The sequence below is a fragment of the Scyliorhinus canicula genome, chromosome 21 (assembly GCF_902713615.1).
Source record: "Scyliorhinus canicula chromosome 21, sScyCan1.1, whole genome shotgun sequence".
NCBI classification, from domain to species: domain Eukaryota; kingdom Metazoa; phylum Chordata; class Chondrichthyes; order Carcharhiniformes; family Scyliorhinidae; genus Scyliorhinus; species Scyliorhinus canicula.
The window spans coordinates 42,777,938-42,800,298 of NC_052166.1; the positions used below are offsets into that span (position 1 = coordinate 42,777,938).

A 22,361-nucleotide genomic window follows, 5' to 3' on the forward strand; every position below is an offset into this window, starting at 1 on the left:
GAGCGCTGCTCGAAAGCCTTCTGAAAGTCTAAATAAAACACATCCACCGGTCCTCCCTGGTCAACTCTACTAGTTACATCTTCAAAGAATTCTAGTAGATTTGTCAAGCATGATTTTCTGGGCTGGTGCTGGCGCGTGGAACAGGTGGGACGAGCTTGCGGGATCGGGGGTGCGAGGGGGCGGCAGCATAGGGAACGGGGTAAGGGGTTCCTCAGTGGGGGTGGGGGGGGGGGGCTGGATCCAGTGGGTGCCAGGCCCTGAGGGGATACTGTGTCCTGGCGACCGTCCGGGAACTCCACGAATGCGTACTGTGGGTTGGAATGGAGGAGGCGCACCTTTTCAACAAGGGGGTCGGTTTTGTGCGCCCTGACGTGCTTTCTCAGGAGAACCGGGCCTGGTGTCCTCAGCCATGCCGGAAGTGAGACCCCCGTGGTAGTGTCCCCCTAGAAAAAATGAAGAGCCGCTCGTGAGGGGTTTGATTTGTCGCTGTACAGAGGAGGGATCTAATTGCGTGGAGCGCGTCTGGGAGGACTTCTTGCCATTGGGAGACTTGGAGTTTTCTAGACCGGATGGCCAGTAGGACGGTCTTCCAGACCGTCGCGTTCTCCCTCTTCACCTGCCTGTTCCCCCTGGGGTTGTAGCTGAGGCGATGCCCTTGTCGAGCAGGTACTGACTCAGCTCGTCGCTCATAAAGGACGAACCCCGGTCGCTGTGCACGTAGCTGGGGAACCCAAACAGGGTGAAGACACTATGCAGGGCCCTAATGACTGTGTGGGAGGTCATGTCGGGGCACGGAATGGCAAAAGGGAATCGGGAGAACTCGTCTATGATGTTGAGGAAATAAATGTTCTTGTTAGTGGAGGGGAGTGGCCCTTTGAAATCGATCGCAAGGCCTAGAAGCCTTGCTGCGAGTAGCTACTGGTTTGCAATCTGGAGTGAGACTGGCGAAGAGAAGAGGAGGGTAGATGCGCAGCGTGGCTAGGCTGCAGATAGTGAGTGGAGGCAGGGGCCCGCCGAGGGTGAGGCTCTTGAGGTTGCACTGGAAATCCAGGCCTAATAAGAGTGGCGCGCAGAGGTCAGGCAGGACATAAATTTTTGAATAACTAGCGCCTCAAATTGTGAGCGTAGCGACGGTGCGTCCTTGGATTTGGACTGAGTGGGAGCCCGAAGCGAGGGCGATAGTTTGGCTCACAGGAAAAATAGGAAGCGAACAGCGTCTTACCAGCCCTGGGTGTATGAAGCTCTCGGTGCTCCCGGAGTCAAAGAGGCATGGCGTGCTGTACCCGTTGATCTGGACCTCCGCCATCGAACTTCGTAGGTGCTTGGGGCGGGATTGATCTAGGGTGACTGCGTTGAGTTGCGGGCCGCGTGATGGGTGCCCGGGGGAGTCGTAGTCTTCCGAGTGGGCGTCCGGTCGAGTAGATGCCGGTACGTTCTGGCGAGCTTCATGCAGCATCGCTGCGCTGAGTTGCGGGCCGCGTGATGGGTGCCCGGGGGAGTCGTAGTCTTCCGAGTGGGCGTCCGGTCGAGTAGATGCCGGTACGTTCTGGCGAGCTTCATGCAGCATTGCTGCGCTGAGTTGCGGGCCGCATGATGAGTGCTCGGGGAAGTCGTAGTCTTCTGATGAGCTATCTGAGCATGGAGATGCAGATGGGGCCCGTGGATTGCACGTGGTGAGCAGCGAGGAAGATGGCGTCCAAGATGGCGGCCCCCATGGATCGCACCTGGCGGGAGGGGGCGGAGTCGGGGTGTAGGCCGCAGCGTTTCGGGCCCCGCGGGCCCGCTGGTACTGGGAGCGATTTGTTCTCTCTACTGGGGAGTTAGAAACTGGGGCCCTCTTCGCGAGGCACACTCTGGCATAGTGGCCTTTCTTTCCGCAGCTGCTGCAGGTCACGGATCGGGCTGGGCAGTGCTGCCGCGGGTGCTGGCTTTGGCCACAGAAATGGCAGGCTGGGGCAGCTGAGTGGCTGCCTGGGGCAGTAGAGTAACTGGCTTTGGCAGCGCGGTAGCTGGGGGGCTGTGCGGCACAGGCCTGGGGGAGTTGTTGGTCAGGGGCCCCCGATGAGGTCGTGGGAAACGAGGTGAGGCTGCGGAAGGAGACTTCCATAATGGTAGCAGCCTCCACAGTGGTATCTAAGTCCTGGGCCCCCTTTTCTAGCAGTCTTTGGCGCACATGGTTAGATCTAAGGCCCGCTACGAAAACGTCCCGCACAGCAAGCTCCCTATGTTCAGCCGCGGTAACTGCTTGATAATTACAGTCATTAGAGAGATTGTTCAGTTCACGTACAAATTCGGCTAGCGTTTCTGTAGGCCGCTGACGGCGAGTCGTAAACACGTGGCGTGCATAAACCTTGTTATTGGGCCTAACGTACATTTTGTCCAATATCGCCAGTGCTGCGGTGTAAGAACCGGCCGGATTTAGCTGTGTGGAGATTCTGTGGCTTACCCTCGCGTGCAGTAGGCTGAGCTTTTGTTCCTCCGTTGTTCCAGCGGTGCTGGCTTCTGCCAGGTAGGCCTTAAAACATCTCAGCCAGTGGGAGAAAATTTCTTTAGCCTCTGCATCCTGCGGGTCGAGTTCTAGGCGTCCGGGCTTGAGGGCTGCTTCCATGATTTACTTCGACTGTTTTGTAAGTATATTAAATTGATGGAACCATCGATTCTACGGACACGTGCTTGTAGGATTAGAATAGTGGTTTTAATATACTTACAACAGAGCCAGCCTGTTAGCCGTTGAACGTTTGATGAACTGGCTGGCTGGCCCTGTGGCACGGATCTTTATACAGCAGCTCCAGGGGGAGGAGTTCTGTGCGGAGCCAAGGGGGGAGCCCAGTACAAAATCTCGAGTACTCCCAGAGCTACTCCCCTGGTGGTCAGGTAGTGCAACTGCACTTACAATATCGGTACATATATAATGGGAACAGAGTGACATTGGTAACTTATAACACTGTGTGAATCTCATTCACCACAGAACCATTCCAGAGTCCAAAGAATTTTGGAAAATTACCAGTGGATCTACTATTTCTAGGGCCACTTAATTTTCAGATCCTGGAGATTTGTCCACCTTAAATCGCATTAATTTCCCCAAAACGATTACTTTACGAATACTAATTTCCTTCAGCTCCTCACTAAAACTTGTGTTTCTCAGGACTTCCAGTGTATTATTCATGTATTCCTTTGTGAAGACAGAAGCAAAGTACGAATTTAGTTCCTCAGCCATTTCTTTGTTCCCTGTTATGAATTTTCCTGTTTCTAACTGTAAGGAGCCTACATTAGTTATTAATCTTTTTTGTGGGTGGCACAGTAGCACGTGGTTAGAAAAAACAGGAAAAATAACCTTTTATTGTCACAAGTAGGCCTACATTAACACTGCAATGAAGTTACTGTGAAAAGTTCCTAGTCGCCACATTCCGGCGCCTGTTCAGGTACACAGAAGCTGGTACCAGGAATTGAACCCGCGCTGCTGGCCTTGTTTTGCATCACAATCCAGCTGTCTAGTCCACTGAGCTAAACCAGCCCCTTGCCATATTGCAATTGAGACCCCCTCAACTTGTTTCCTCGGATTTCAAAACCGTACAATATTTATACTTGCTTCAATCTTTCTAACCTTCTGAACCCTTCATGCTTTTAAAACCCAACTTTGTCATCATTTAACCACTGCTTCTGGATTTGCTTTAATTCTTTCAGCCTGTCTAGCCTTGAATTTCGATCACTGATGTTAGGTTTGTAATTTCATTCATGCAATTCTGTTCTTAGATAGTTTCCTGTATTCTTAAATATTTTGTAACATATTTCCACATGTATCATCATTTCTAGGAATAAGTCATGATATGGTACAAATTGTAATGTAGTGTCTGTGACCCTGCATAAATTATGTTCATTTATGCTGTGCCTCTTGCACATTTGTATACTGTGTAATATTGTACTGTTCATACATACTACTGTATACTGTTCATACATACTATACTGTTCAGGCATACTATAAAAAGGATATGTTTTTTAAATTTGAGCAAAAATAAACTAAAACTAGGCTGAAAATATACACTAATCAACCTAGCAATTTTAAAAGGATAACAGTGTTTGGATGGTCTGAATCTTCATATGTTGGCTAATAGCAAGCTGTCAGTAACTTGTAAATTGTTCTGGCTCTCTTCGGTCTTCTAATAGCTGTAACATCTGAGCAACTTTAATTCTGACATGCATTGCTAGCTGGAGTGTGAAATGTCTCAATTTCAATGACTCCTAATTACAAAGCAGTGGCATTGCTGTTCTTGAGCAGGATCTTGCATATTAATTAACAAAATCTCTGAAGATTAGATGGTTTTGTTCATGTATTGAACATGTGGATTTGTAACATGGCAAATTTAGCCTAGATATATCATGACTTTTTATGGAAATCTATTGTCTATTTGTCAGTGTAATCATTTAGAGGTATATCATGCACATGGAATTTAAAAACTCTTATTTTTGTTTAACTTAACTATCACCCATCAGCTTTGTGAATACTTTTAATGGATTGGTCCTCGTCCTCAAAGTCATAGCTTTTTGTCTAGAAGTATTTATTTTCTGGGGATGGGGGTGTACTAAAAATTGGAGAACATTCTCCATTTGTACTTTAGAAATTCAGGCAGTTCATTTACAGCTAGTTTCATGAGTGGTAACTTATTGTGTTCAAACATTGTGGGCGGTACTGTGGTGCAGTGGTTAGCACTGCTGCCTACAGCGCTGAGGACCCAAGTTTGATCCCGGCCCCGTGTCTGTGTGTATTTCACCCTCCCAACCCAAAGATGTGTAGGTAAGGTGGATTGGCCACGCTAAATTGCCCCTGAATTGGAAAAAAGTAATTGGTTACTCTAAATTTAAACATTGCCTGAAGCGTTTGGTCTTCAGCAAACACCAACTGTATAATAAAGCTACATTGTTTTAAAGTTTGAACAATCATGGGATGTAATCTTTGATGTTAAGCCTACACAAATTTATGCAACCCATCCTGAACTGAAAGACCCATGTTTGAATCTCCTCTCGGGTTGATATTTCCACCAGTTACAGGCAGACTGATAATTCAGAAATTCAATTGGGTAAACTGAAGGTTAAGGTTCAGCAAAGTGCCAGCTGGCAGGAGGAACACTTGGCTAGTAGTGCATCTCAGATCATACTTCAGTACTAATTAAATGCAGAATAGGACTAACTGAAGCAATTGAAAAATCCTCTTGTCTTCCTCATCTGCCATCTAATTTAGATGCCCTTGTAAATAACCTGCTAAATTATAATTTATTGAGTACCAAAGAATTTTGACATGCCTGCTGGCACTCCTACACATTTAATATGTTTCTCTGTGATCAAATGTTTTCCCTGCTGTAACTGTTGTTGACACATAAAAGATAAAAAAGGGGAGTAGGTTATTTTGCCCTTTTTGAGTCTTCTCCACCATTCAGTAAAATTGTGGCTGGTCATCTATCTCTGATGCATCTTCCTGCACTACTCCCATATCCTTTGATTCCCTTAGTATTCGCAAATCTATCGATCTCCAATTTGAATATACTGAGTGGCTACAGTTACTCGCAGTATAGAATTCCAAAGTTTCACAATCCTTCGAGTGAAGTGAGTTCTCATCAATCCAATCCTAAATAGTCAACCCCTTATTCTGAGACTATGTTCTAGTTCCTATTTTAGACTCGTAGGCCTGGAAAATATTCACCTAGCCCCTAAAGAAATTGTACACATTTAATGAAATTACTTTCCATTCTCCCAAACACTAGGTATATAGGCATAGTCTGCTCAACCTTTTCTTGCGTCAACCCCCTCATCCCAGGAATCTCTATAATGAACCTTTTGTTGCACTTCCTCTAAAGGTGAACAGAACAAAACTGTATACAATACTTCTAGTATGATATTACCAAGACTCTATATAATTGTGGAATGTGCTCTTTTCTCTTCATACTGCAATCTCTTTATAAAAAGGTAAATGTGCTATCTGATCTGCTAAATGTTTGCTTTCTGCAATTCATGCACCAGGCCACCGAGGCCCCTCGATATAGCAGGATATTCCACCCTCTGCTTTTACCAGTGGATAATTTTCCATTTGCCACTTAAGTGGCTTGAACCCTTTTGCAGTCTCTTTGTGTTCTTCTTGCAGCTAACATGCACACCTAACTTTGTATCTATTGTCAGCAAACTTGGATACATTAGACCAGGGGTTTTCAAACTCAGGGTCGCGACCCACCTTCGGGAGGGTCTCGGCGCTCGGTCACAGCGTTCCTGATTGCAGGAGGAATGCCCAATGGCTGCAACTGGCTTTTAAAAATGCCAGCAGTGACCGACTTTTTGAGATTACCGGCTATCCCATGCATGTGGGCCTGTTCTAGAAGCAAGGGAATTTTGGAAGATCAAAACTAATGCATCACCAGCTATGTAACCAAGGTTAATATCAAAGTTCTCTACTGAGTTAACCATGTGACAGTAGTGTATGACTACACTTAATGCCGCTGGGGAAGAGGTACAATTTTGAGTTCTTAGTGAATTGTGTGTAGGACTAAACTGATAGACAAGGTGGTCCAGTCAAATAGAATGGTCACACTTGCTTTCAAGGATCATGCATACGTAAGCATACTGCTTTTAAATGAGACCTGAGGCTATATGCACCTGTAGGCCTGTATCCCAGCAAGACCGCCATCGAAGAAATTTGGGAGAGGAGTTATTCTAAGAATGCTGAAAGAATACTTGTGTTTGAAAAAAAATTTGGTAACTCGTGCTCTTAGTATCTTGTACTCTTCATTCTAAACTTCAGGTTTTATAAGAGTTGACAGCTGTTCAGATTTGCCTTCTGCTTTATGGAAGTACTGTTACACATTGTCGTTTAACTCCTCTCTTTTCAGGCAAAAGCCCAAAAAAAGGAGATTTAAAAAAAAAATATATCCCATTTCATTATAATGCTTTATGCAACATATCAAGAGATTCCTCACAATATCATCCTGGGACAGGAAAACTAGGTTTAAAAAAAAAAAGAGGCCAATAAATTCTGTAAAATGCCTCATCACAGTTTACAGCCAATTGAGCATCTGCCTTCTCCCCTACTCCTTCTCTCATCAAATTTATGGCTGGAATTTTCTTGCTGTTGGGATTGTCCAGTCCTGCCAACAGCAAACCCCCACTGTGAGTCCCTGACATCAAGGATTGCACCCGGACGGGAAACCTCGTTGACAGCCGCTGCCACCAGTCAATGATGGGCCACCTCGTCCACCGCAAAACACCCTGCAGGGTGTAGGGGTTTTGAGCTCATTTATACTGTTTGCTTCGGTGGCCTTTCCTGGTAACTTCATTTCATTACTTTTATTTGGATGAAAGTGTTACATTTAGCATTCGTGATTTATCCAACACCATATTTCAACAACGGGTCATGCCACCTGCTTTGGTCATTAATCATTTATTTTGGAACCTTATCAGAAGCTTTAAGAATCCCTATTCATAACATGAACCGCATGACCCCTGAACAGCAATTTAGTAAAATAGTTGTAAAACTCCACTTGATTGGTTTGATATGATCTCTTTTGTTCCCGAGTTAATGTTAAACGGTCTTCAGTAAATTTCAGTTCCAAGATTGTTTGAACAATTTTTCCTTCCATACCAAGCATAAGCTTTTTATCTCCTAGGTACATATTTTGATTTTTTTTTTAAGCAATTGTTTATACATCAGACACTTTCTAATCATAAAACTTGGAATTTACAATAGCATGGGTACATACAGTGCAGTAATAGTTATGTTACTGGACTGGAAATCAATGCCCTGGATTATTGATCTCAAGCCAGTTCAAATGCAGTGAAGGCGGTTTGAAAATTTGGATTCTGTTTTAAAAGAATCTTGAATATAAACCTGGTATCAGTAAGAATGACCAAGAAGCTGTCAGATTATCATAAAAAACAAACTGGTTTACTAATATCCTTTTTGAGGAAAGACATCTGTTCTCCTTACCTGGTGTGGTCTGTATGTGACTTCAGTAACACACCAAATGTTTGATTCTTAATGGCCTGTTGAAGTTCACTAGGCCCTCCGTTGTATTAAAAGAACACCATATGGACTTCAAATTACTAGAAAGTAAAGTACACCACTGCCTTCTCAGTGCAACTGGGGATGAGGAAATGCCATCCTTGCCACACTTGAAAATTAAATTTAAAAGTCACTCATCACTTTAAAAGCCTTACTCGTTTCTTCCCCTCCTTCTAAAATGGTGGGCTATTTGCACTAGCTAAAGTAATATAATTTTCCTCCAGTTGGTGAAAAATACAAATATTAACAAAGAACAAGCATTTGAACAACAACCTTGTTCGTGGCTAAAGCAGGGGCTAACGAGGGGAAGATTTCATCATCTTTTAGCTGTATGATTTTCAATACAGTGGGTAGAACTGTTGCTTCACAGCTCCAGGGTCCCAGGTTCAATTCCCGGCTTGGGGGTCACTGTCTGTGTGGAGTCTGCACGATCTCCCCATGTCTCTGTGCGTTTCCTCCGGGTGCTCAGGTTTCCTCCCACAAGTCCCGAAAGACATGCTGTTAGGTAATTTGGCATTCTGAATTATCCCTCTGTATACCCGAACAGGCGCCGGAATGTGGCAAATAGGGGCTTATCACAGTAGCTTCATTGCAGTGTTAATGTAAGCCTACTTGTGATGGTTAAAAATGATAATTATATACATACATACATATATATATATATATACTCGCGTATCATGCGACCCCTAAATTTTAGACCCCAAAACATGATTTTATGCTATACCTCATGTATCATGCGAGTCACTTTTTTGAGACACCAAATGAGATACCAAATTACGCCGTTAACGGTCGAATCCATTCTACCATTAGCCACTATGGAGAAAAAATCTGCCAAGAAATATACTGCCAAATTGAAGCTGCAAGTCGTTGCCGAAGCGGAACACAGCAACAACGTTAAAGCTGTTTGGTGTCGGAGAAAGCTGTGTCCGCAACTGGAGAAAACAGAAAGAGAAATTGATGGAAAGTCCTTCGCAATGAAAGCGAATTTGACGGATTTTAGTTAACCTGCAAAAGTTTGTTTTAATAGTTTTTTTATTAAAGTTTTATTAAAGTTTGTTAATTAACCTACATATGTATTCCTGTTTTATATTTCATTATGTCCATAATAATGTCCATTTGACTTTCCGTTAATGGATACAGTCTGCTTAACAGCCTAACAGCCTAATCTTGACCAGTACTTCACACCCGAAATTTTGTATCTCGCGTATCATGCGACCCCCCAAATTCAGGTCAAAATTTAGGTCTTCAAAGGTCGCATGTTACGCGAGTATATACGGTATATACAAAAATAAATTAATATATATACAAAAATAAATTTATATATATATACAAAAATAAATTAATATATACAAAAATAAATATATACAAAATTAATATATAAAGAAATTAATAAAAAATATTTAATATATATTTATTTTTGTATATATTAAATTATTTTTGTATATATTAATTTATTTTTGTGTATATATATTAATTTATTTTTGTATATATATTAAATTATTTTTATTTTTGTTTGTTTCTAATTTGAGTAGTTTGGTTCTGTTTTTCATTTTCAGTAAATGACTACTGACCAAATAAGAATCTCAACCTTCTGAGCCTCAAAAGGTGACAATCAGGCTAATTACCTAGTTTAGTTCTTCCAAATTACATAGCGCACCCTTTTAAAAAAAAAAAAAAAAAAAATTCAAACAACATCAAAGATACTTCCTGAACATCATAAACACTTTGAAATGAGCGTTCTATAAGCCACCATCAGGCCAGCATGAGGCTGACCCAGTTCTGTTTCCTGGGTGTTGTTGTTGGAAGTGTCTTCTTGGTACCTGATAATAGTGGTTTCTGCTCTGTGGTTTTCTTAAAATAGATCACTTGTGTCACTAGCCTAGCAATCCCAGCCCACCTACACCTATTAATTAAAATAATTATGCAATTTGCAAGCAGATGGGATGAGATTATGTCTTTAAATAACAGTATTTATTGAGGGAGGGAAGGAACATAATTTTTGGCAAAATGCTTGAATATTGCAGATGTGTTTTACACCAGGGGATCGCTGAAATCGTGGAATGATTTTTTTTTTTCCTCAAATGTGTTTTTTTTTCCTCTTCTTAGATTTTGCACCCTGTGACCCAGATGAAGGGAGATGGGAAGGAGACCTGGTCCAAACCTTGGTCAGTGCCACTTTGTAACCAGTCCCAGGTGATGTCCATGGACCTTTTTTTCTTTTGCCCCACCCCCATTTATATATTTAACATCTGCCTGATGGCATAATTGTGTGGAAAATTTACTGCCAAAAGTCTTGTTTGTCAAAACAAAATCCTGAGGAGCATTTTTCCCATCTCCACACCCTATGTCATTTTCTCTGCTTTCACCATCACTATCACCACCCCTGACCAGCAGTGAGGTCCAGGTCAGTGCAACTTGCTGCATAAAAACATTCTTCAGATCGCCACTTCCTTCCCACCCACTCCTCTCCACTAGCTCCTGCCCAAAATGTTAAGTCCTTGGCCCTTGTATCATGTGATAATGGTAACTGCTTTTCTTTGTCTACATTCTTTAAACGTGTCACAACCTCTGGGGCTGAGATCTCCCTTGACTCCTTTAGTCCAAGAAGAACAACCCCAACTCCTCCAACTTAATATTGTAGCTTGAAATCTCTCATACTGGAGAATTCTGGTAAATCTCTTCTATCTTTCTTAAGGACTGTCACATCCTTCCTCAAAGTGTGGTAACCAGAACTGGATGCAATACTCTTAGTTTTGGCCTAACCAGAGCTTTATAAATGTTTTGCAACAGCAATTCTCCCTTTAACAGATTCCAATGCCTATGTTTTCAAGAGGTTACTTTTATTGCCCAACATTTAGACTCATGTAGGAAGACAAATCTGAAGGATGAATGTTACAGGAAAATTTGTTCGTTGCAGAGACCACTTTCAGTTGTTCATTTGTTCTTGAATTGTGGGAAACATTGTGCCTAAGTGAGTTTTAAACCAAACTTGCTATCTATCACCAAAGACTGTTTAATACCTTTGAAAATCATTACCCATGGTTTTGACAGTTCTAGGCTTGATTCCTCTAGTATTCTCCATGTTAACTTTCCATACTCCGTACACTTGGCTACCTACACGCTGCAACAATACAAAAGTAAAATACTGGACATCTGAAATAAAAACCATTAAAAAAAACTAATTATTCAGCAGATCGGCATTATTTATAGGGAGAGAAACAGAGTTGATGTTTCCGGTTTGTAAGATAACATTACAGGCATGAAACATCAATTCTTTTTGCCGTTGCAGCATTTTCTGTTTTTTATTATGTACATTTCTGCCTTGCATTAAATCAGGTTCATCCATTATCACCATTTCTTGTTGTCCTACAGGGGTGCCTTGTGCTCCAGTGTATTAAAATCCTCACCTTCACATAATTGCTAAACCTCAATCAGCCTACATCTGTAGTTGAATTGTTTCTCCTCGGATTCCTCTCTGACCCCTTGCTACATTTGGCACCAAAGCCTTTGGCCATATCTAGAACGCCCTACTTAAACCCATTTGTCTCTCAAGTTACTTAACGCTCACCTGTCACTGAAGCTTTTGTTCCTCTCTCATCTCTTTATAAAATGCGTAATATTTTTTGTATGTTGAAAGCATGATCTGCAATTGTCAATTCTGTATACTGGCAGATGTGTTGCTATGTCACTAATATTAAACCAGTTAATGAATGCATGCATATTTCGTACCTTTTTTGACATGATATATTTATTTTCAGAGACTGAACAACTTCCTGAATTAAAGCAGTTTTCAATTTGCTACTGTCGCTGTCACAATCTTACATAATTGCCTGTGAAGTGTTTATTTATTTTTTTTAAAATAATTTTTATTGGAATTTTTTACAGAAAATATAAAACATAACAACAAACGATGAAATGCAACAAAATAACCCATAATAACTATAACACCCCCCAGACCGTATCGACGCATGTATCACATCCCCCCCCCCACCCCCAACCCCAATGAACAACAAAAGAACTTAAAAATAAATTAAAATTAAATAAACAAACATAGTCATCGTCCCCCCGCCCCCCCCCCCCCCCCCCCCCCCCCCCCCCGGTCCCCCCCCCCCCCCCCCCCCCCCCCCCCCCCCGTCCCCCCGGGTTGCTGCTGCTACTGTACCCGTACCCTATCGTTGAGCCAGAAAGTCGAGGAAAGGTTGCCACCGCCTAAAGAACCCTTGTACCGACCCTCTCGGGGCGAATTTGACCTTCTCTAGCTTAATGGAACCCGCCATGTCATTGATCCAGGTCTCCACACTTGGGGCCTCGCATCCTTCCATTGTAGCAAGATCCTTTGCCGGGCTACTAGGGACGCAAAGGCGCACACCGGCCTCTTTCGCCTCCTGCACGCCCGGCTCCACCCCAACCCAAAAAATCGCGAGCCCCCATCCTGGCTTAATCCTGGATCCCACCACCCTCGACACCGTCCTCGCCACCCCCTTCCAGAACTCCTCCAGTGCCGGGCATGCCCAGAACATATGGGCATGGTTCGCTGGACTCCCCGAGCACCTGACACGCCTGTCTTCACCCCCAAAGAACCTACTCATCCTCGTCCCAGTCATGTGGGCCCGGTGCAGCACCTTGAATTGGATGAGGCTAAGCCGCGCACACGAGGAGGAAGAATTAACCCTCTCCAGGGCATCAGCCCATGTCCCGTCTTCGATCAGTTCCCCCTCCCACTTAGCTTTCAGCTCCTCTACTGGCGCCTCCTCCACCTCCTGCATAAACTTGTAGATATCAGATATCTTCCCCTCTCCGACCCAGACCCCCGAAAGCACCCTGTCACTCACCCCACTCGCGGGAAGCGAAGGGAATCCCTCCACCTGCCGTCTAGCAAATGCCTTTACCTGCAGATACCTGAACATGTTTCCATGGGGGAGCCCAAATTTCTCCTCCAACTCCCTCAGGCTCGCAAACCTCCCATCAATAAACAGGTCCCTCAGCTGTCTGATGCCCGCTCTGTGCCAACCCTGAAATCCCCCATCAATGTTCCCCGGGGCGAACCTATGGTTCCCCCTTAACGGAGCCTCCATCGAGCCCCCCACTTCTCCCCTATGTCGCCTCCACTGCCCCCAAAACTGTGAAGTGTTTATTAAGCTACGCGGTTAGCATACCTTCAGGTGTGAAGTATTCTGCACCCATGATGTGGTTTAAAAGAGTGAGGGTGAAGGTGCAGTCAATAGAAAAATTAGACGGCATGACCATTCAATAGCTGGCAATGGGACACATGCGGAGGCCTTGGAACTTGAGTTTTACAGGATAGAAAGAGGCGCCATCAAGCACCTATTTATTCTAATCCCATTTTCCAGCATTTGGTCCATAGCCTTGTATATTATGGCGCTTCAAGTATTCATGTACAAAAGATCTGAATGCCAGAGGTGAGGTGAGTGACTGCTCTTGACATCAAGGCAGCATTTGACCAAGTATGGCATCAAGTAGCCCCAGCTAAACTGGAGTCAATGGGAATCGGGGGGAAACTCTTTGCTGGTTGGAGTCATAACCTGGCACAAGGGAAAATGGTTGTGGTGGTTGGAGGACAATCATCTCAGCTCCAGGACATCACTGCAGGAGTTCCTCAGGGTAGTGTCCTAGGCCCAACCATCTTCAGCTGCTTCATCAATTACCTCCCTTCCATCATGAGGTCAGAAGTGGGGATGTTTGCGAATGACTGCATTCGCGACTCCTCAGATAATGAAGCAGTCCATGTCCAAATGCAGCAAGACCTGGACAAAATTCAGGCTTGGGTTGACAAGTGGCAAGTTCCAGTTGTGCCAGGCAATGACTGCCAGGCAATGACTATCTCCTCCAAGAGAGGATCTAACCATCGCCCTTGACATTCCATGGCATTACCATCGCTGAGTCATTCCTCTCCCCACCCCAACCAAAGTCAACATCCTGGGGGTTACCATTGATCAGTTACTGAACTGGACTAGCCCTATTAATACTGTGGTTACCAAGGCAGATCAAAGTCTAGAAATCCTATGGCGAGTTAACTTGCCTCCTGTCCACCATCTACAAGGCACAAGTCAAGAGTGTAATGGAATACTCTCCATTTGCTTGGACGCATGCAGCTCCAAACAACACTCAACACACTCTACACCATCCAGGACAAACATTCAAACCCTCCACCACAGAAAAACAGTGGCAGCCATGTGTACTATGTACAAAATGCACTGCAGTAACTCACCAAGGTTCCTTAGACAGCACCTTCCAAACCCACGACCATCACATCTAGAAGAACAAGAGCAGTAGATACCTGAGAACTCCACCACCTGGAGGTTCCCCTCCAAGTCATTCCCACCTGACTTGGAAATATATTGCCATTCCTTCACTGTCACAAGGGCAAAATACTGGAATTCCCTCCCTAACCGCACAGCGGATGCACCTACATCTCAACAACTGCAGAAATTCAAGAAGGCAACTCACCACCTTCTGAAGGGCGACTAGGGATGGGCAGTAGATGCTGGCCTAATCAGTGATGTCCACGTCCCTTAAATGAATTTTTAAAAAACTTCTCAAATGTTGAGGGTTCCCACCTCGACCACACTTTTTCAAACAGTGAGTTCCAGATTCCAACCACCCTCTGGGTGAAAATGTTTTTCTCAAATCCCCTCCTGTTCTTTGCCTTAAAGCTATGCCCAAATATTGACCACTTTACTAAGGGGAACAGTTCTGTCCTATTTTTCCCATCTATGTCTTGAAATGTACGGTCTCAGTTTCTTAGGTTAATTCCAACCGAAGTTGGTGGCATAACATTTGGTTTTACGGAATGCTGTATAGTGCATTGGTGCACAGTGGGTTTTTTTATACATTGCTATTTGTTCTTGGAAGAATGATCAATGTCTGCTGACTTGTTTTGTGGAGTTATCCCCTGATTTTCAGTGTTTTCCACTTCAGCTAGTGTCTCTCCTACTCTTGTTAAATATGTGTTTAAAACTAAGTGAACAAGAAGTTACATGATATTCAGTTATACATTAATTGTGGCCAATAATAACGTTATATATTTCTAAGAGTCAGCGATTTCAGAATGTAACATCTTGGGGTTCGAACAAATGATAAACTGCTCAAGCTTTGCACATGTCATGTGAGCTTTTCTGATTAGGTTGTGGCTGTTTGATCATTCTTGGTATCTATTCTCTGATATTGTAAGTCAGCTGAAATATTGTTATAATATATTGTAGCATTGACTTCAGTAATTAATGTAATATTCAAAGGGATTTTTAAAAAAAAGTTTAATTTGAAAGAAAATTTGAGAGCATGTGATGAAATAGAAATGAAGTTTGATCCCGACACATGCAACAGGTTTCTCTGGATAATTTCCATATACAAACATGATATTCAGTACTCAGCGAGGTCCCATAAGCACCCAAGCAGTGATCAGATGATCTGTTTTTGGAGATGGATGGTTGAGAGTGGTATTTTGGTTGATGTTGACCAAGTAATCTGGAGTACTCCATGCTTTTGAAGGGTAAAAATATAACATTTTGCATCCCTCTGAGCAAGAAGCCAAGGCCTCTGTTTAGCACCTAATTTCCAGAGCTTAGTAACTAGGCAGCCAAAGACATGGTCCAATGATGGTGTGATTAAAATTGGGGATGTTCAAAAGGCTGAAGTTAGAAGGGTACGGATATCTGTGTGTTGTGGGACTGAAGGAGATTGCAGAGTTAAGGAAGGCTGAAGCCATTGAGGGATTTGAAGACCAGAATGAGAACCGAAACATCAATGTACAGCTTGAGCAGAAACCAGTGTAGGTCAATAGCACAGGGGTGATGGATGGACAGGAGAGGTTTGGGTGTGGGAGGCAGACCAGGAGTGCATTGGTAGGGGTAGCAAATAAAGATTTCAGCATAGGATGAGTTGAGGCAAGGGCAGAGTCAGCTCCTATTACAGAGCTGGAAATAAATGGTCTTGTGCAGATATCTGGTCAGAAGTTCACTTTGCAGCCAAACATGCTGCAAACAGTCTGCTTCAACCTCGGACTATAGTCAAAGAGCAATGAAGTCAATAGCGAGGGAACTGGGTTTGTACTGGGGATTGAAAATTATGTTTTTAGTCTACCCAATATATAAATTGAGAAAATCTGTCCATCCTTGTCCTGTATGTTAGATTAGCAGGTTGACAGTGGAGAGGGTGAGAGGTCGTGGTGAGATAGTGTATCCCATGTATACACATGGGAACTGACTCTGTTTTCAAATGTTACCAAGAGACAGCATATAGATGAGAAATAGGAGGAGCCAAAATTGTTCCTGGGCACACCAGAGGTAACAGTTCGGGAGCAGGAAGAGAAGTATTTCTGATGATTCCGACTGTGATTAGATAAAAAAGAATGGAACCAGGCGAATGTAGTCTCACCCAGATAGATGATGGCAAGAGGCTTCTTGAGAAGGATAGTGTGGTGAACCATGTCAAAAGGCTGTAGATGGGCTGAGAAGGATCATGGTTTACCATGGTCACAGTCATTCAGGATGTAATTTGTGACTATGATGAGAGCTGTTTTGGTACAGCAGAAATCTGATTGGAAGGATTCAAATGAGTTCCAGGAAACAAGGGCACGTGTTTGGGAAGTAACAACCTATTCAAGGACTGGGGAGAGGAAAGGCAGGTGGAATATGGGGCAGGACATAGGAAATAGGAGGAGGCTATTAGGCCCCTTGAGCCTGCTCCACCATTCAACTAGATCATGGCTGATCTGATGTGATGATCCACCACTCCACTTTCCCACCTTATCTCCATAACCCTTGACTCCCTTAATGATTAGAAATCTGTCTATCTCCACCTTGAGCATACTTAATGACTCGGCCTCTACAGCTCTTTGCGGTAAAGAATTCCACCCCTTAGAAATTGTTTCTCATCAGTCTAAAAGCGTAACCCCTTACTCCCGAAACAATGCACTGTGGTCCTATGCTGTCCCACAAGAGGAAACGACCTCTCAGCATCTCCCCTGTCCAGCCCCCTGAGAATCCAGGGGGCGCGATTCTCCCAGCCCCACGCCAGGCCGGAGAATCGCCGTAACTGCGCCACACCGCCCCGACTCCGGCGTGCGATTCTCTGAGGTGCGGAGAATCGGCGGCATTTGCGCCGTTTGTGGGCCGCCGATTCTCTGGCCCCAATGGGCCGAGCGGCCGCGTGGAAATGGCAGAGACCCGCTGGCGCTGTTCACCCCTGGTCATTGCCGGCGGGAACTCTGCGCGAAGGGTCGCTCCATATAAGAAAGTCCCTCTATACCCAGAACCAACTTAGTGAACCTTCCCTGGACTGCCTCCAATGCCAGTATGTCTTCCCTTAAATAAGGGGACCAAAACTATTCCCAGTATTCCAGATATAGTCTAATTAGTGCCTTGTATAATTTTGTCAAGATTTCCCTATTTTTATGCTCCATTCCCTTTGAAATAAAGTCCAACATTCCACTTGCCTTCCTCATTACCTGCTAAACTTGCATGCTAGCTTTTTGTGATTTGTGCATGAGAACCCCCAAACTCCATGCTCCAGCTTTCTGCAGTCTTCTCCATTTAAAAAATATTCCGCTCCTTTTATTCTTCCTACTCAAGTGCATAATTTCACATTTCCCTACTTTATATTCCACTTACCAAGTATTTGCTCACTCTATACCCTTCTGTAGGTGCTGACATCCTCACCACTTACCTTCCCACCCATTTTTGTGTCATCTGCAAACTTGGCAATAGTACATTCACTTGTCCAAGACATCAGTATATATTGTAAATAATTATGGCCTCAGCATCAATCCCAGTGGCACCCTCGTTTTTATTTTACTTTTTGTGTTACAAAGCCAGAGTTCAGAGTGTGGACAGGGGCAAACCCTTAATCCAGCTCCTTTCCTGCTCCAAAACCATTCAAATTCAAAATGAATCCAATTCATGGTCCCCACAAGAGAGACACACCAAATCTTAGCCAAAAGGCCGAGCAGATACTACACTTGATCTTAGCCAAAACTCCTAGTTACAGGCTGCCATCCTGAAAATGCCCCTCTTATCCCAATTCTGTCTTCTGTCAAAATTATCTCTCTCCTGATGATCGCCTTCAGTGCTTCCCAGATCATGGAAGGTGAGAATGCATCGCTCTTATTAAAATCCACATAATTTCCAATAGCAGAAACTATCCTCTTGCAAACCCTCTTGTTCGCGAACAACGCCGTATTCAACTACAAGGGTCGCTGAGCGCAGCCTGTCTCTAACCACATATCCACATTGTATGGGGCTTGATTTGATATTATAATCGCTGAGTACCCCGCCCCACAACCCCAGGAAGTAATGACTCCCCCAGTACAAATAAATCAATACGGGAATAGACCCGATGCACATGCGAAAAGAAGGAAAATTCCTTCCACTAGCAACTCCTTCTAGCAACTTCTTTTCCACCCCTGATGTTGTAAAGTATTTGGGGCTCGACCCCTCTCTATCCCCACCCCTGATGTTGTAAAGGATTTGGGGCTCGACCTATCTATCCAGCTTGGGGTCTAACACACAATGAAAGTGTCTGTTTTCCCTCCCCCCATAATTAAATGATGTGGGTCAAGCTCCTGAATGGCTGGCAGAACCTTCTTAATGAAGTCCATGCCGTCCCAGTTCAGTGGATATACATTAGTTAGGAACACCAGAGTGCCCGCCAACACCCCACTCACTATCTCGCATCTCCTCCCTGAGTCCACCAAAATATTGGCCACCGAATAGGTCACCCTCCTGTTGATCAGCACCACGGTCTCCCTCGACCTCGCATCAAAACTCGAGGAGAATACATGCCCCACCCACCTTTTTCGTAGCCTTGTCTGATCCTGAACTCTCGGATGCATCTCCTTCAAGAAAACCACATCCACTTTAACTCTTTAGATGTGCAAACACCCGGGACTTTTTAACTGGCTCATTTAACCCCCTCACGTTCCATGTTACCAGCCTGATTCGGGACCTCTGGTGCCCCTCTCTTTTGATCAGCCATATCGTACCCGCAAGGAAGTTTGAATGGGGCCCCAACCTGCACTGGCTCCAGGCCCACCCAAGATGGCCACCGACATCACCTCTCAAACCAGTACATAAAGAAACCCTCATCATCAGCAATCTGCCTCCCCACCCCCTCCTGCTGCACCCCAGAGCACCAAACAAACAATCTACTCAACTCCAAACCCCCCGCACCCCATCCCAACCAACGCACCGCTTTCGTTAACTTTCAGAACTGCTTGCAGTGGACACCCCCCCCCCCCCCCCCCCCCCTGCTCCCGTTAGCTTTCATAACTGCTAGCAGGGTGACCTCCTCCACCCCCCCCCCCCCCCCCCCCCAACCTCTGGAAAAATCGAAGTTATACACGCAATAGATAATCAAACAGCACCCCCCTCCTACCCGTACCCAACTTTATTATCAAACATTCTAGGAAGAAAAAAAAAATCCAATCCGTCTTTCTCCCCATCCCCTTCAAACATTTCCAACAATATAGTACAAAAATAAGCCAAAAGTCCAGAAAAGAAATGGTAAATAACCAACAACTTTATTCAATTCTCCCACAGTCCACACTTCTTTAGTCATTCACCTCCTCCTGCATACCAAAATAGTGATTCCTGTCTCTGAACGTGACACGAAGGCGAGCTGAGTACACCACTCCAAAATGCACTCTCCTTATAAAGAGCCGCCATGGCCTTGTTAAATGTTGCACCCCCTTTTGCCAGTTCTGCCCCGATATCCCGATAAATTTTGACAGGATTGCCCTCCCAACAACATTCTCGAGTGTCCTTCGCCCATCTCGGGATCCTTTCCTCATTCAAGTATATATGGAGTTGGGCTATAATCGCCCGTGGCAGCACCCCAGACCTGGCCTTCCGTCTTAACGACTGGTGGGCCAGGTCCTCTTCAGGAGGGCCACATAATCTGTGGCACTCATACCTTCTATGTCCTCCAGCAGCCCATCAGTACTCTAATTCTAGCATCTGGAGAGATTCTCCAGATCACCGGCCGTGGCCGTCAATATCTTCTGCCCCCAAAGAGGCAATCCGATCACTATGCTTTGTGAGTCTCCTCCACCTTCCGAATCATCAGGCCCTGAATCTCCAGCTGTTGCTCCACCCTGTCCAAAGTTACCCGTATGGGTGCCACTGCCACCTCAATCACCTTCGGCAGGTCATCAGAGACCGCTTGTCTTTCTTAAACCTCTGTATAAGGAATTCCACCAGCCTCTCAGTTGACCACAGCGGGCAACGACGACACTGGTGCCTTACAAGTCAGACGAGGCCCTCTTTTTCGACTTGTTCCTCCTGTTAAAGCAGACATCACACGTCAGAGGGGAAACCAAAACACTCAAATTACACCACTTTTCTTCCCACTCACTTAGCTGCCACCGGAAGGCCAGCACTACCAAGATTTGATATTGTAGTGACAATCATATTGAAGAACGTCCCTTGTTTGTTGAAGGAAACTGAAAAAAATGCACTGGGTATTATAAAAGGCTTCCCTTTTGACTTTCAGGATTTGAGACATAACACTGACGCACTTCAAACTACAATTATTCACATTTAAATAGAGAAACTGAATTGTAACTGAGTTGACCTTTTACATTAATGTGCCCACTTGTACTAAAATTCCAAATTTGTGCTGACATTTAAAGGATTGCAGAAGCATTTCAGTTTCTGCTTTTTAAAGCAGTTTTCTCATGTAAAATCTGCATGCCATCATACAGAATTGCTGGAAATATTTTTAAGTTAACTTTTTGTGCCCTTTTTTTTTTCAGTCTTTTTCTCTGTGGTTCTTAACCTTTAAAATCCTGAGGATTTTTATTGATGCTGAGTTCAGATTGTAGAAGTATTTTCTCGGGGGCTGATGGTCAGATTCTCCTATTAGTTTATGACTGCGGATAACAGCTTTGTCAGTAACCTATGTAGAATGGGTGATGGTATCTACGTCTAACTATTTAAGGAGCAGATGCGATCTAGGGCTAAACAAATTTGGGAAATGTTCCGTGCTTTTGGACTTTCGAGAAGCATATATTAAGTAATTTATCATTTCAAGAAGCAAAAAAAGTGCTGAAAACTTGAATTGTTTATGGCTTAATGAGCAATGACCTGTGTGCGTGTGTGTGTGTGTGTAAGGTTACAATACCTTGATTAAATCCTCTGTCTATGCTGAGTAAAGTCCAACAGGTTTGTTTCAAACACGAGCTTTCGGAGGGCAGCTCCTTCCTCAGGTGAATGGAGAGGTATGTTCCAGAAAAATTTATATAGACAAAGTCAGAGATGCTGGACAATGCTTAGAATGCGAGCATTTGCAGGTGTTCAAATCATTACAGATCCAGGGAGAGGGATAATCACAGGTTAAAGAGGTGTGAATTGTCTCAAGCCAGAACAGTTTGTAGGATTTTGCAAGTCCAGGCCAGATGGTGGGGGGGTGGATGTAATGCGACATGAACCCAAGATCCCTGTTGAGGCCGCACTCATGCGTGCGGAACTTAGCTATAAGTTTTTGCTCGGCAATTCTGCGTTGTCGCGTGTCCTGAAGACCGCCTTGGAGAACGCTTACCCGGAGATCAGAGGCTGAATGCCCTTGACTGCTGAAGTGTTCCCTGACTGGAAGGGAACATTCCTGCCTGGTGATTGTCGCACGATGCCCGTTCATTCGTTGTCGCAGTGTCTGCATGGTCTCGCCAATGTACCACGCTTCGGGACATCCTTTCCTGCAGTGTAAGAGGTAGACTACATTGGTCGAGTCACACGAGTATGTGCCGCGTACCTGGTGGGTGGGGTTACCACGTGTAATGGTGGTATCCAAGTCGATGATCTGGCATGTCTTGCAGAGAATGCTCTGGCAGGGTTGTGTGGTGTCATGGTCGCTATTCTGAAGGCTGGGTAATTTGCTGCAAACAATGGTTTGTTTGAGGTTGCGCAGTTGTTTGAAGGCCAGTAGTGGGGGTGTGGGGATGACCTTGGCAAGATGTTCATCTTCATTGATGATGTGTTGAAGGCTGCGAAGATGATGTCATAGTTTCTCCGCCCCAGGAAAGTACTGGACGACGAAGGATACTCTGTCAGTGGTGTCCCGTGTTTGTCTTCTGAGGAGGTCAGTGTGGTTTTTTGCTGTGGCGCGTTGGAACTGTCGATCGATGAGTCGAGCGCCATATCCCGTTCGTACGAGAGCATCTTTCAGCATCTGTAGGTGTCTGTTACGCTCCTCCTCGTCTGAGCAGATCCTGTGTATACGGAGGGCTTGTCCATAGGGGATGGCTTCTTTAATGTGTTTCGGGTGAAAGCTGGAGAAGTGGAGCATCGTGAGGTTGTCTGTGGGCTTG

The 22,361-nt window shown here is 44.6% G+C and overlaps 1 protein-coding gene across 8 annotated transcripts in view; it reads left to right on the forward strand.

The window, feature by feature from the left end:
- The window catches only part of rc3h2 (ring finger and CCCH-type domains 2), a 142,534-nt gene that overhangs the window by 32,614 nt on the left and 87,559 nt on the right, over positions 1–22,361 (forward strand). For 6 of the 8 annotated variants that reach the window (XR_005458519.1, XM_038782222.1, XM_038782228.1 and 3 more), the window contains exon 2: positions 10,148–10,234. The exons of 1 other annotated variant lie outside the window; for it this stretch is intronic. The gene's annotated coding sequence lies outside the window, so the exon portion shown is untranslated. The remainder of the gene's footprint in view (positions 1–10,147; positions 10,235–22,361) is intronic. One more of the 8 variants, XM_038782223.1, reaches the window with a different exon arrangement.